Here is a 10,301-nt window from a genome sequence, read left to right on the forward strand (position 1 = left end):
CCCCCCACCCAGGCCCCCAATCAAAATTTTGTTTTGATAAAAAAATTGTTTTTGAAAAATATTTCAAATTTAAAAGAATTTCATTTTTATGTCACCTTTACCACTACCCCCTACCCAGGCCTTTTTCGTCAATTTTTTTGGGAAATATTTCAAATTTTAAAAAATTCATGTTTTCCAATTCAACTATTTTCCTCAAATTTAAGGAAAATGACTTCCCTTCCATAATTGAGGAAAACATTTTCCAAAAACCTACTTTATCTTTTAATTTTTTCTTACCCTATTTGTACTCCATACCTGACCCTCTTCGTTCAAACTTTTTAAAAAAATTTCTTATTTTGTAAATTTCAAATATATTTTAACGCCTTCGACCAAACCCCCGCCCAAAAAAATTAAAAAATATTTTGGAAAATATTTCAAATATTAAGATTTTTTTTTACCTCAACCAACCCCTACCAACCCTACTCCCCACCCGTTCAAATTTAGCTTTTTACGCCAATCCTCCACCACCCTCCCCCTTAGAAAGGTCACCCCTCCCCATCACCCCCGTCAATTTTTATTAAAGAAATATTTCAATTTTTAAAAAAATTTTGACGCCACCCCCTAGCCCCTACCTCCTAACCCCCATGCCAACCCCTCCCCTACCCAGTCCACCCCATCAAAACTTCTTTTTTTTAAAAAAAAAGAAAAGAAAATTCTTTGTGAAAAATATTTCAAATTTAAAAGAATTTCATTTTTTATGCAACCCCCACCCCTACCCTTACTCCTACCCCCTACCCAGACCATTCCCGTCAATTTTTTTAAAAAGAAAAACTAATTTTGGGAAATATTTTAAATTTAAAAAATTTCATGTATTTATGTCAACTCCANCGAGGGCCATAATTTTTTTTCTTTTAAAAAATAGTTTTTGAAATTTTTTTCCTACGTCAAGTCCGAGGTCAAATCGCAGGGCCAAATTTTTAATTGTTCTTGGGGTCTTGTATAATTATCGGGATTGATTCTCATATTATAAATTATTTTTCAATAGTATTTCTTAGTCTCAAGCCAAAAATAATAGATATTTTCTTTAAAATATTTCTTATTCGCCAATATATAATATATTTTCTTCTCACCAACCCAACGTAGAAAATACGTTAGAAATCCACTTGTTTTCCAAAAAAACATTTTCTATGAAAACATTTTCCTTCATACCAAACACACCCATAATGTTATTTGAACCAAAGGGAATATAGAGTACAACCAACCTCACCATAAAAATCATTTGTTATAATAACATTTCACTATAACAATTTTAATTTCAACAAAAACAACATTCACTATATAAAATGACTTAGTTCTCTCTAAAGTTGGTTTTTTTCATTTATATTTTACCTCTCATTAATAATAACATTCATTATAGCAGTACATTATTGCGTATTTTTTATAATATTGCGTATTTTTTATAATAGGTAAATGCAATCTAATAGGCATGTCAATATTATTTTGTAGACATTGAAATTTTTTGAAACTCGACAAGACGTGTTCAATTTGAGTTGGGACTCTATAAATTGTGGTCAACTCAAATTAGGATTCTTGGAGGATATTCAACCCTAAATCCTAATTTATGCCTATATAAAGGGTACTAAATTCTCTTAAAAGGCATCTCGGATATTCCATAAAGAGATCAAGATCTCGAATACCTCACAAATTGATGGATTATTCATATAGAGAGGTCAAATCAAAATCATCCTAGTTCGAGAAATACGCCACTAATGGCCCTCGAATCATGGATAAATCCTAGGTAGAATCAAGGGATCAACAGAATTGTACCCGCTATCTTAATGAATAAAATCATGTTTCTTCATATTTTATTTTTATGGTTTATTTGTTCTCCATATGTTTAAAATTTGTTGCAAACAAATTGGCACGCCCAGTGGGACCAAATCTGCCCTTCATCTCTTCTCTCTTAAATCAAATCTGAAAATCTGAAGCTGCAAAAGTGGAAGAATGAGTACTTCAAGCCTCGTCTTGAGTTTTATCAAGTCTACGCTCCGACAAGCCTTGAAGCAGGGGGCATTTGTAGACATTGAAATTTTATAGGACTCTACAAGACGTGTTCATTTTGAGTTGGGACTCTACAAATTGTGGTAAACTCAAATTAGAATTCTTGGAGGCTATTCAACCCTAAATCCTAATTTATGCCTATATAAAGGGTACGAAATTCTCTTAAAAGGTATCTCAGAAATTCCATAAAGAGATCAAGATTTCAAATACCTCACAAATTTATGGATTATTCATATAGAGAGGTCAAATCAAAATCATTCTAGTTCGAGAAATACGTCATTAACAACCCTCGAATCATGGATAAATCCTAGGAGAGTAGAATCAAGGGATCAACAATATTATACCCGCTATTTTAATGAACAAAATCATGTTTCTTCATATTTTATTTCTATGGTTTATTTATTTTTCGTATGTTTAAAATTTGTGGAAGAATGAGTACTTCATCTCTGGCAAGTCAATGATCTTCAACTTGAGCAATTCATCAAAAATTTCAGAAACGTCAGAATCCAAGAAGGGATACATTTTTACTTGCATCTCCCTCAGTGTCGACTTTTTATTTGCACGTGCTTGGAAAGTTGTTCTCACATTTTGTTTTACACCCTCATTCGTGGTGAACTTTGCGGGTGACACATTTACACTCATGGATTCTTTATTGTCATTTCTGGGCAGAAACTTTCGGGTTCCTGCTTGTCCCTTTCTTTGCGAGGATCATGGACAACAGTCATATCTTTTCCGGCAGAGGACATGCTCAACTCCATATCTAAGGCCTTCATCAAGTGACTCAACACGAATATCATTTTCTAAATAGCCAAGATTATTTTGATGAAAACCAAATTGGCGACTAAATCGGTGCGAACTATATGGCTCAATGACAAAGGAACCTCCCCTCCTCAATGGAAGAAAATTAAATTGAATGCTGATAAAATAAGCTTGTTCCAACTCGGGTGCTTTTTCATCATCAATATAATGAGTTGGGTGAGGCCTACTAAGATGGTTGCATTCCATAAAATGGTTTCCCCCCGATGAACACGCTTTCTTGCCTCATCTTTGTCAAAATACTTTGCAGCACCTTCTCCAAAAGGTACCACCATTCGTGGTAGAGAGGGTCCACTAGTAAGCGGATAGTGTATCTTGATATAATAAGCAAGCTAACCATAAAAATAGTGAATGGGAAAACAAACTCTTATATGGTCCAACTGTGAAGAATTTAAAATTTTATTTAAGCTGTGATATATACTTGCTAAAATCGGAATCGCAAGGCTAATCCTTCTACCGCTCACCATTAAGCTTGCTACCTTAAAAGTCTCAAGACGAATGAAATTCCTTTCTTCATATGGAAGTACAAAGGCACATAACCAACATGATAAAAAAAGGCCATTAGATAAGTCTCAATATTTTTTATATTTCTCTCCAAGCTTAGAAAATACCATCTCTTGAGAACTTGACCATGTGTTTATCTCGGTAGGTAATCTCGCCTGTAGGATTATGAGTAGACAATAGACATCGAGATTTCTTCTCTTTCCTTGGGGGAGCTAGCTCATACTTAAGATCTTTCTTGCACCAAAATTGATCCATTCATTAAAAGAAACTCCCATATTACCATGTTTTTCCTCTTTAAGATGATGAAAGACAACAAACATATACTCACAAGTTCGAGGGAGAAATCTTCCCTCTTGTCATTAAATCCTGTAAGTTCCGTGGAGTTTGGTATTACTTCTTCGTAAGGGAATTCGGTAATTGGCAAGCCACCAAGAATATGCAAGTCCCAAAGAGATATGGATGTTTCCCCAGCAGATGTAAGTAATGTATTTGTTTGAGGGCACCAAGCCTCACAAAAGGATTGTATAACATTGGAGTTACGATCATATGTAAAAAGAGAGGCAAATACAGCATCACGAATACAAGTATTGTTTAGAGTTTGCCCATTTTTGCTTAAGACATCTAATGTCCATTCCCAGTACCCGGAATGCAATATTCACCTTCAAGCACAATGTTGTCTCCCCAACGTAGTTCTTCTTGAATCATGCGGCGACCTAAATTTGAAAGGGTGCACACAATGTTTGTACGATGAGGAATTGGTTTCTCAACATACCACACCTTGGAGGCTCTATTAGATTTATGATTGTATTCGGATGTCCAACATTTCATATAAAGTGTGTTTCTCAATTGTAGCCATGGATCAACATAATGACCAATAAAAGATTCCAGGACCAAAAACTTAGTCTCCACTGTACTACCCGCTAATCCAACGATGAGATATTCGAGTTTAGAAGATGGACAAACATAATCCTTGAAGAAAACCATTGTTCAAACTGCACAAAAAAAAGTGTTAATAATAATGCACGAAAGAAGATAAAACTCGAAAAAGAGCTAGTAAGAAGGGACGAATAATTTAAGTATTCGGGACCTTGTAACACCTTGAGAGTATTATTTTTTTAAGGCTGGAGTGTTACATGATATTCTAATAAAGCTTCAACTTCGTAACACCTTGAGTTTCTTTTCAAGGCGGGAGCGTCACACGATATTCTAGTAAAGCTTCAAGTGGTTAAGCATTCGGGACCTTGTAACACCTTGAGTTTATTTTCAAGGCGGGATTGTTAAAAGACATTCTAGTAAAGTTCATGGTTAAACATTCGGGACCTTGTAAAACCTTGAGTTTATTTTCAACGCGGAAGTGTTTACGCGGTATTCTAGTAAAGCTTCAAGTTGGTTAAGCATTTGGGGCCTTGTAACACCTTAAGTTTATTTTCAAGGCGGGAGCGTTACACGACATTCTAGTAAAGCTTCATGGTTAAGCATTCGGGACCTTGTAACACCTTGAGTTTATTTTCAAGGTGGGAGTGTTACGCGGTATTCTAGTAAAGCTTCAAGTTGGTTAAGCATTCGGACATTGTAACACTTTGAATTTTTTTTCAAGGCGAAAGTGTTACACGATATTCTTGTAAAGCCTCAAATTGATTAAGCACTCGGGACCGTGTAACACCATGAGAGTATTATTTTTTTTTTCAAGGCGGAGCATCTCAAGATCAAATTCTCATATTGTGATAAAAGTCTCTGTTATGTAGCCTCCGTAAAACATAATATTACTTCCATTGATCTACAAAAAAAATAATAATAATAAAATACAAAAAAGATTTATACCTAGATGCTTGCACGTCGAACTCCAAGAGAATCTGCAAAGAGCGATCTCCAAAGTTGCTGATGTTGATTTTATATATATATATATATATATATATATATATATATATGTATATATATATATATATATTTGAATTTGGGTGGGATTCAAATTCAAAAAATTTGAATTTGGGTGGGATTCAAATTCAAAAAATACACGGAAGCAATTTGTTTTGGCGGCTAGCTTCCGTAATTGGATGGGATTAGGAAGCTCAATTTTGAGTTAAGTTTGGAAAAGGCATAATATTAATTTATGAGATAAAATCTATTTTACAAATAGAAGCAATGATGCCACGTATGACCCACAATGTAATAAATCACATGCACCTGGCCAATCTATAATGGGAGTCAATCCCAAATGATCATCCAAGTTAATGAAATTGTCCTAAAATATTATTTATATTTTCTTTAGGACAAAAATATTATCAATTATCACTACTTTTTTTTAAATATACTTGACAATTCAAAAGCATCACTCTCTCAAGTTGACATGATATGTCATTAAAGTCTTATTTTAATATAGACTAATTTAATTCATTAAACTTATTTAACTAAAATAATGATCATATTGTTTTTAATTTTTTTAATTAATTTATCAAGAATAAAATTTCATATTTAAAATCTTGTATCATAATTAAACTTTTTATGTTTTATGTTATGCAGAATGCGTTTTTAAAACGTACTATAATCTCATCAATTTTAAATACTAATAAACACATACATTCAAAAAATATTGATATACAAATCACTCATAAACGCTAATTTACTTCAATTAGTCATAAATTGTATAATAAATCAATAATATTAAAGATCCATTAATTATTAAAAAATAATTATTTGAGTACTTTGAGATCAATACATACTTATAATATATTTTTTAAAAAGAAAATAGTAAGTGAATAATATTTATAGAAAATAAAATTTTGATCTTTATTTATAAGTATATTAATCTCATATAATATGTATATTATCGAATTAAATTAGTAAATTCAATTAATTATTAGTTTATTTATTGATGTTAATTGTATGAAAATTTATAATATAATATAATATTGAATAAAAGAATAAAAATAAAAATAAAATTAAAAAAGTTAAATAATAATTGTCTTTTTTTTTTATCAATTTCTTTGTCAATCTTACAAATTTATCTAATTACTTTTATTAAAAAAATTGTTTAAACTTTTCAAATAATTTAGTTAGGAATTTTAAAATTATCAGGTAATAATTGCACACAGAGATTTTTTCATACAATTTTGTTTGGTGACAATATATAAAGTTACTAGACTTTTTAAATTACTTTTCTTATAATCTTCAAAAATTCTCATGTAATTTATATATTTACTTTGTAGAGACATAAGTTTGATGAATTAAATAGGTCTATTATTTTTTAAAAATAATTATCTAATGACAGGGCATATCAACTAGAATTTAAGAAGGCTTTTGAGGTATTTAGTATTTCTAATGGATAAAAAATATAATATTAGTCACTTTCTTCTTCTTTTTTTCAAAAAAATAATATCGGAAACATGAATTGCAAAATATACAATTAATATTATTGTAATAGTTGATTGACCTTTGATATTATTGATTTATTATACAACTTATGATTAATTGATGTCAATTAACGTTAATGAGTGATTTGTATACAAATATTTTTTGAATGTATGTGTTTATTAGAATTCAAAATTAATAAAATTATAGTACATTTTAAAAATGTATTCTTCATAACAAAAAAACAAAAAGTTTAATTTTGATAAAAGATTTGAAGTATGAAAATTTATTCTTAACATATTAAAAATAAAGTAAAATAATGTGATCATTATTTTAGTTAAATAGGTTCAATGAATTAAATTAGTCTATTATTAAAAAAAGACTTTAATGACATATCATGTCAACTAGAAGAGAGTGGTGATTTTAAAGTGTCAAGTATATTTGGAGGGAAATAGTGATAATTGAATGATATTTTAGTCTTAAATGAGACATAAATGATATTTCAAAACAATTCTCTTTAACTTAGGTAATCATTTATAGAATTGACTCTTTATAATGGAGAGGGAATATTTTATTTTGTTCATATGGTCATTACATTTACTTGTAACCAAAGAAAAAATTATTTTTCACTTATCAAGTGAAAAGAAAAAAAAAACGGCAGTTTGAGCTGCAATAAAAAAAAAAGTATTATAAAAGAAATAAACATGTTATATACTTACCAAATACTTCAAACCTTGTCTTCAATCATGCGGTTCGACAAGACTTGAAGCAGGGGATATTTATAATCATTTGGATTATATCAAATTCGTAAATATATTAATCCAAATAAATATTATGGATTAATATACTTGAGTTAAATATTTAAGTCCAAAAAAAATATAGATTTAATTAAAGTCTAAATTAATTAATTTGGGCTATGATAGGTGAGTCCAATTTCATCTCATTCTAGAGGCCATTTTGGCGTCACGTGTGCAAATGATGTGACATGCCAAGTCAAATAAGAAATCAATAGAATCATGACATGTGTCAAAGATGACAAGCCCGCTCCATGAAGCTCATATGTTATGTCACTTAAATTTGATTGGCCGAATGGAATCTTATTCCAATCATAACTCCTCTATTCTAAAACTATAAATAGAGGTCCTCATAACTCAGAAAAAAACAGAAAAATTCTAAATAAGAATCTAGAGAAAATCCGTGGTACAAACGTCATTTAATTCTCTACAAAGGTACAAGTTTAAAAAATTCAAGCATTCAAGTTCAAGAATGATCAAGATCAAGACCATCAAATTCTAGAACAAGTTTGAAGCCCTTGAATTTGAATAAAAGTCAAGATCAAGATAAAGTTCAAGTTCAAGTTCATCAGAGATTCAAGAATAAACTTTAAAACCCTTGAATTTATAGTTGATAAGGCGAATTCAGAGGAATCATAGAGATTGTAACACTCACATTTGAAATAATAAAATCTTGTTGCTATAATTTTCCGTTCTTAATTATTGTTTTCTCAACGCGAATTTTATTATCTACATATGTATATATAATAACCCTTGAGTATATTTGACACAAATATTTTTAAGAAAAACATTGACACTATAACAAAGGTTTGAGTTGAAATTTCCTAAAGATGTAGTTTAAGCGACGAATTAGTCAAATTATTTATTTATTTATAGTCTTTTTAATATGTGTACTAAAAAATGATTAAGATAAATGAAGTACTAAATATAAGGATGAAGCAAATCAAAATAAATTTTTGTTTTGTTTTATTTAGTCACGTAATTTAACTAAGGGTTTGTTTGAAAAGTTAATCTAGTAATTGGATTTGATTTAACTGGGTATAATTACAGTCTGACATGTTTTGTTAACCATGTAATTACTTGATCAACATGTAATTTGTATAATTAGTAGAAAGAAATTACACCGTCTAATTCTAAGGGAGGGTTATGAATTGATGGTAATTACATGCTGATTAATTTTTAACTTTTCATTTATTTCTATTTTATTTTTGATATTAATTTGTTTTTAATTTATTATTTTAATTTATTATTTTTATTATTCTGGACATATACTTTTTGTCTTATATTATTAAAATATTTTATTTCCTTCTCATTCTCAACATTTTCTTCTTTTTGATTTTATGTGGTTTTTCTAACTATCTATTTTATTTATTAATCATGTGTTTATTTTTCATTATCATGAATTTGTAAGTATGCTAATTTTTAAATTGAAGAAAAATTCACTGTTAAATAAGCTATAGATTTACGTTTTTCTTTAATTCTAAATCACATTTATGTATGCTTGAAAATTGACATTAGAGTATTACATTAATTTTCTTTTCGAACGTAGAACTTATGTTATATTTCTAATTCATTTGTTTTGATAGTGTTGATTTAATATTTCATATTGCAAGCTATTTATTTTCTGTTCGACTTGATAAATTATTTTTAAACAAATATTTTCATAATTTATGACACTATATTTATAGTATTAATTTTTTTTTGTAAACATGTATCTTATGATATTCGTAGACATATTGTACTATTAGTTTTTATTAGTATTTAATTGATGTATACTAATTTGAAAAACATAACTCAATCTTTTAATAATATTTGTTAAGTAAATATGTTTGTTGATTAATATATTTTCAAAAGATTATATATATCTTAAATGTTTAATTCAATATAATTTATGGAGCCTCTTATTTATCAAATATAATATTTTAATTTTAGATTATTAACTTTTATTCTTAACATAACATTGTGATTGCAATCGTGTAACAAAATAGTACATTTATGATTACATTATAACTATGTTGTGACAAACAAATAGATCAGTGTAATTCTCAGATTATGTAATTACTTTGCTGATAATTACTATCTGAGCAGTTACATTATTTCAATTATTCTCGGTCTTGAAAATATTAGTATAATATTTGTACGATTATTAATTTTTGACATTTTATTTTAAGACTGTCATAATATTTGTGTGATTATAAAAATCTCTTGACTAAAATCAAAATATTAAGCATAAAGTTAAATAATTTTCAATATAATTTAATTTTAATGTTATAGTCAAACCAATAAGGACATAGGGTATGTTTGGTATGGAGATATTTTTCAATTTTTTCATATTTGGTTGACTTAAAATGTTTTCCAAATCAAACTCATTTTTCTCAAGTTTAAGGAAAATGACTTCCTTTCCAATATTGAGGAAAACATTTCTAAAACTCTATGTTATCCTATAATTCTTTTTCTCACCCTACTCATACTCTGTACCCGACTCTCTCCATTCATTTTTTAATAATTTTTTTCTTATTTTTTAATTTCAAATATATTTTTATACATCCCCCTCCCCCCCCCCCACCAACATTTTTAAAAAAAAAACTATTTTCGAAAATATATCAAATTTTAAGGTTTTTGACCTTTACCCGACCCCTACCAACGCTATTGTGTTTGAAAAATATTTCAAATTACATTTTTTACGTCAATCCCCCGCCACCATCCCCAAACAAGGCCACCCCCTCCCTCACTACCCCCTATCTATCTATCTATCTATCTATCTATCTATCTATCTATCTATCTATCTATCTATCTATC

The sequence above is a fragment of the Solanum pennellii genome, chromosome 2 (genome assembly GCF_001406875.1).
Source record: "Solanum pennellii chromosome 2, SPENNV200".
NCBI lineage: Eukaryota > Viridiplantae > Streptophyta > Magnoliopsida > Solanales > Solanaceae > Solanum > Solanum pennellii.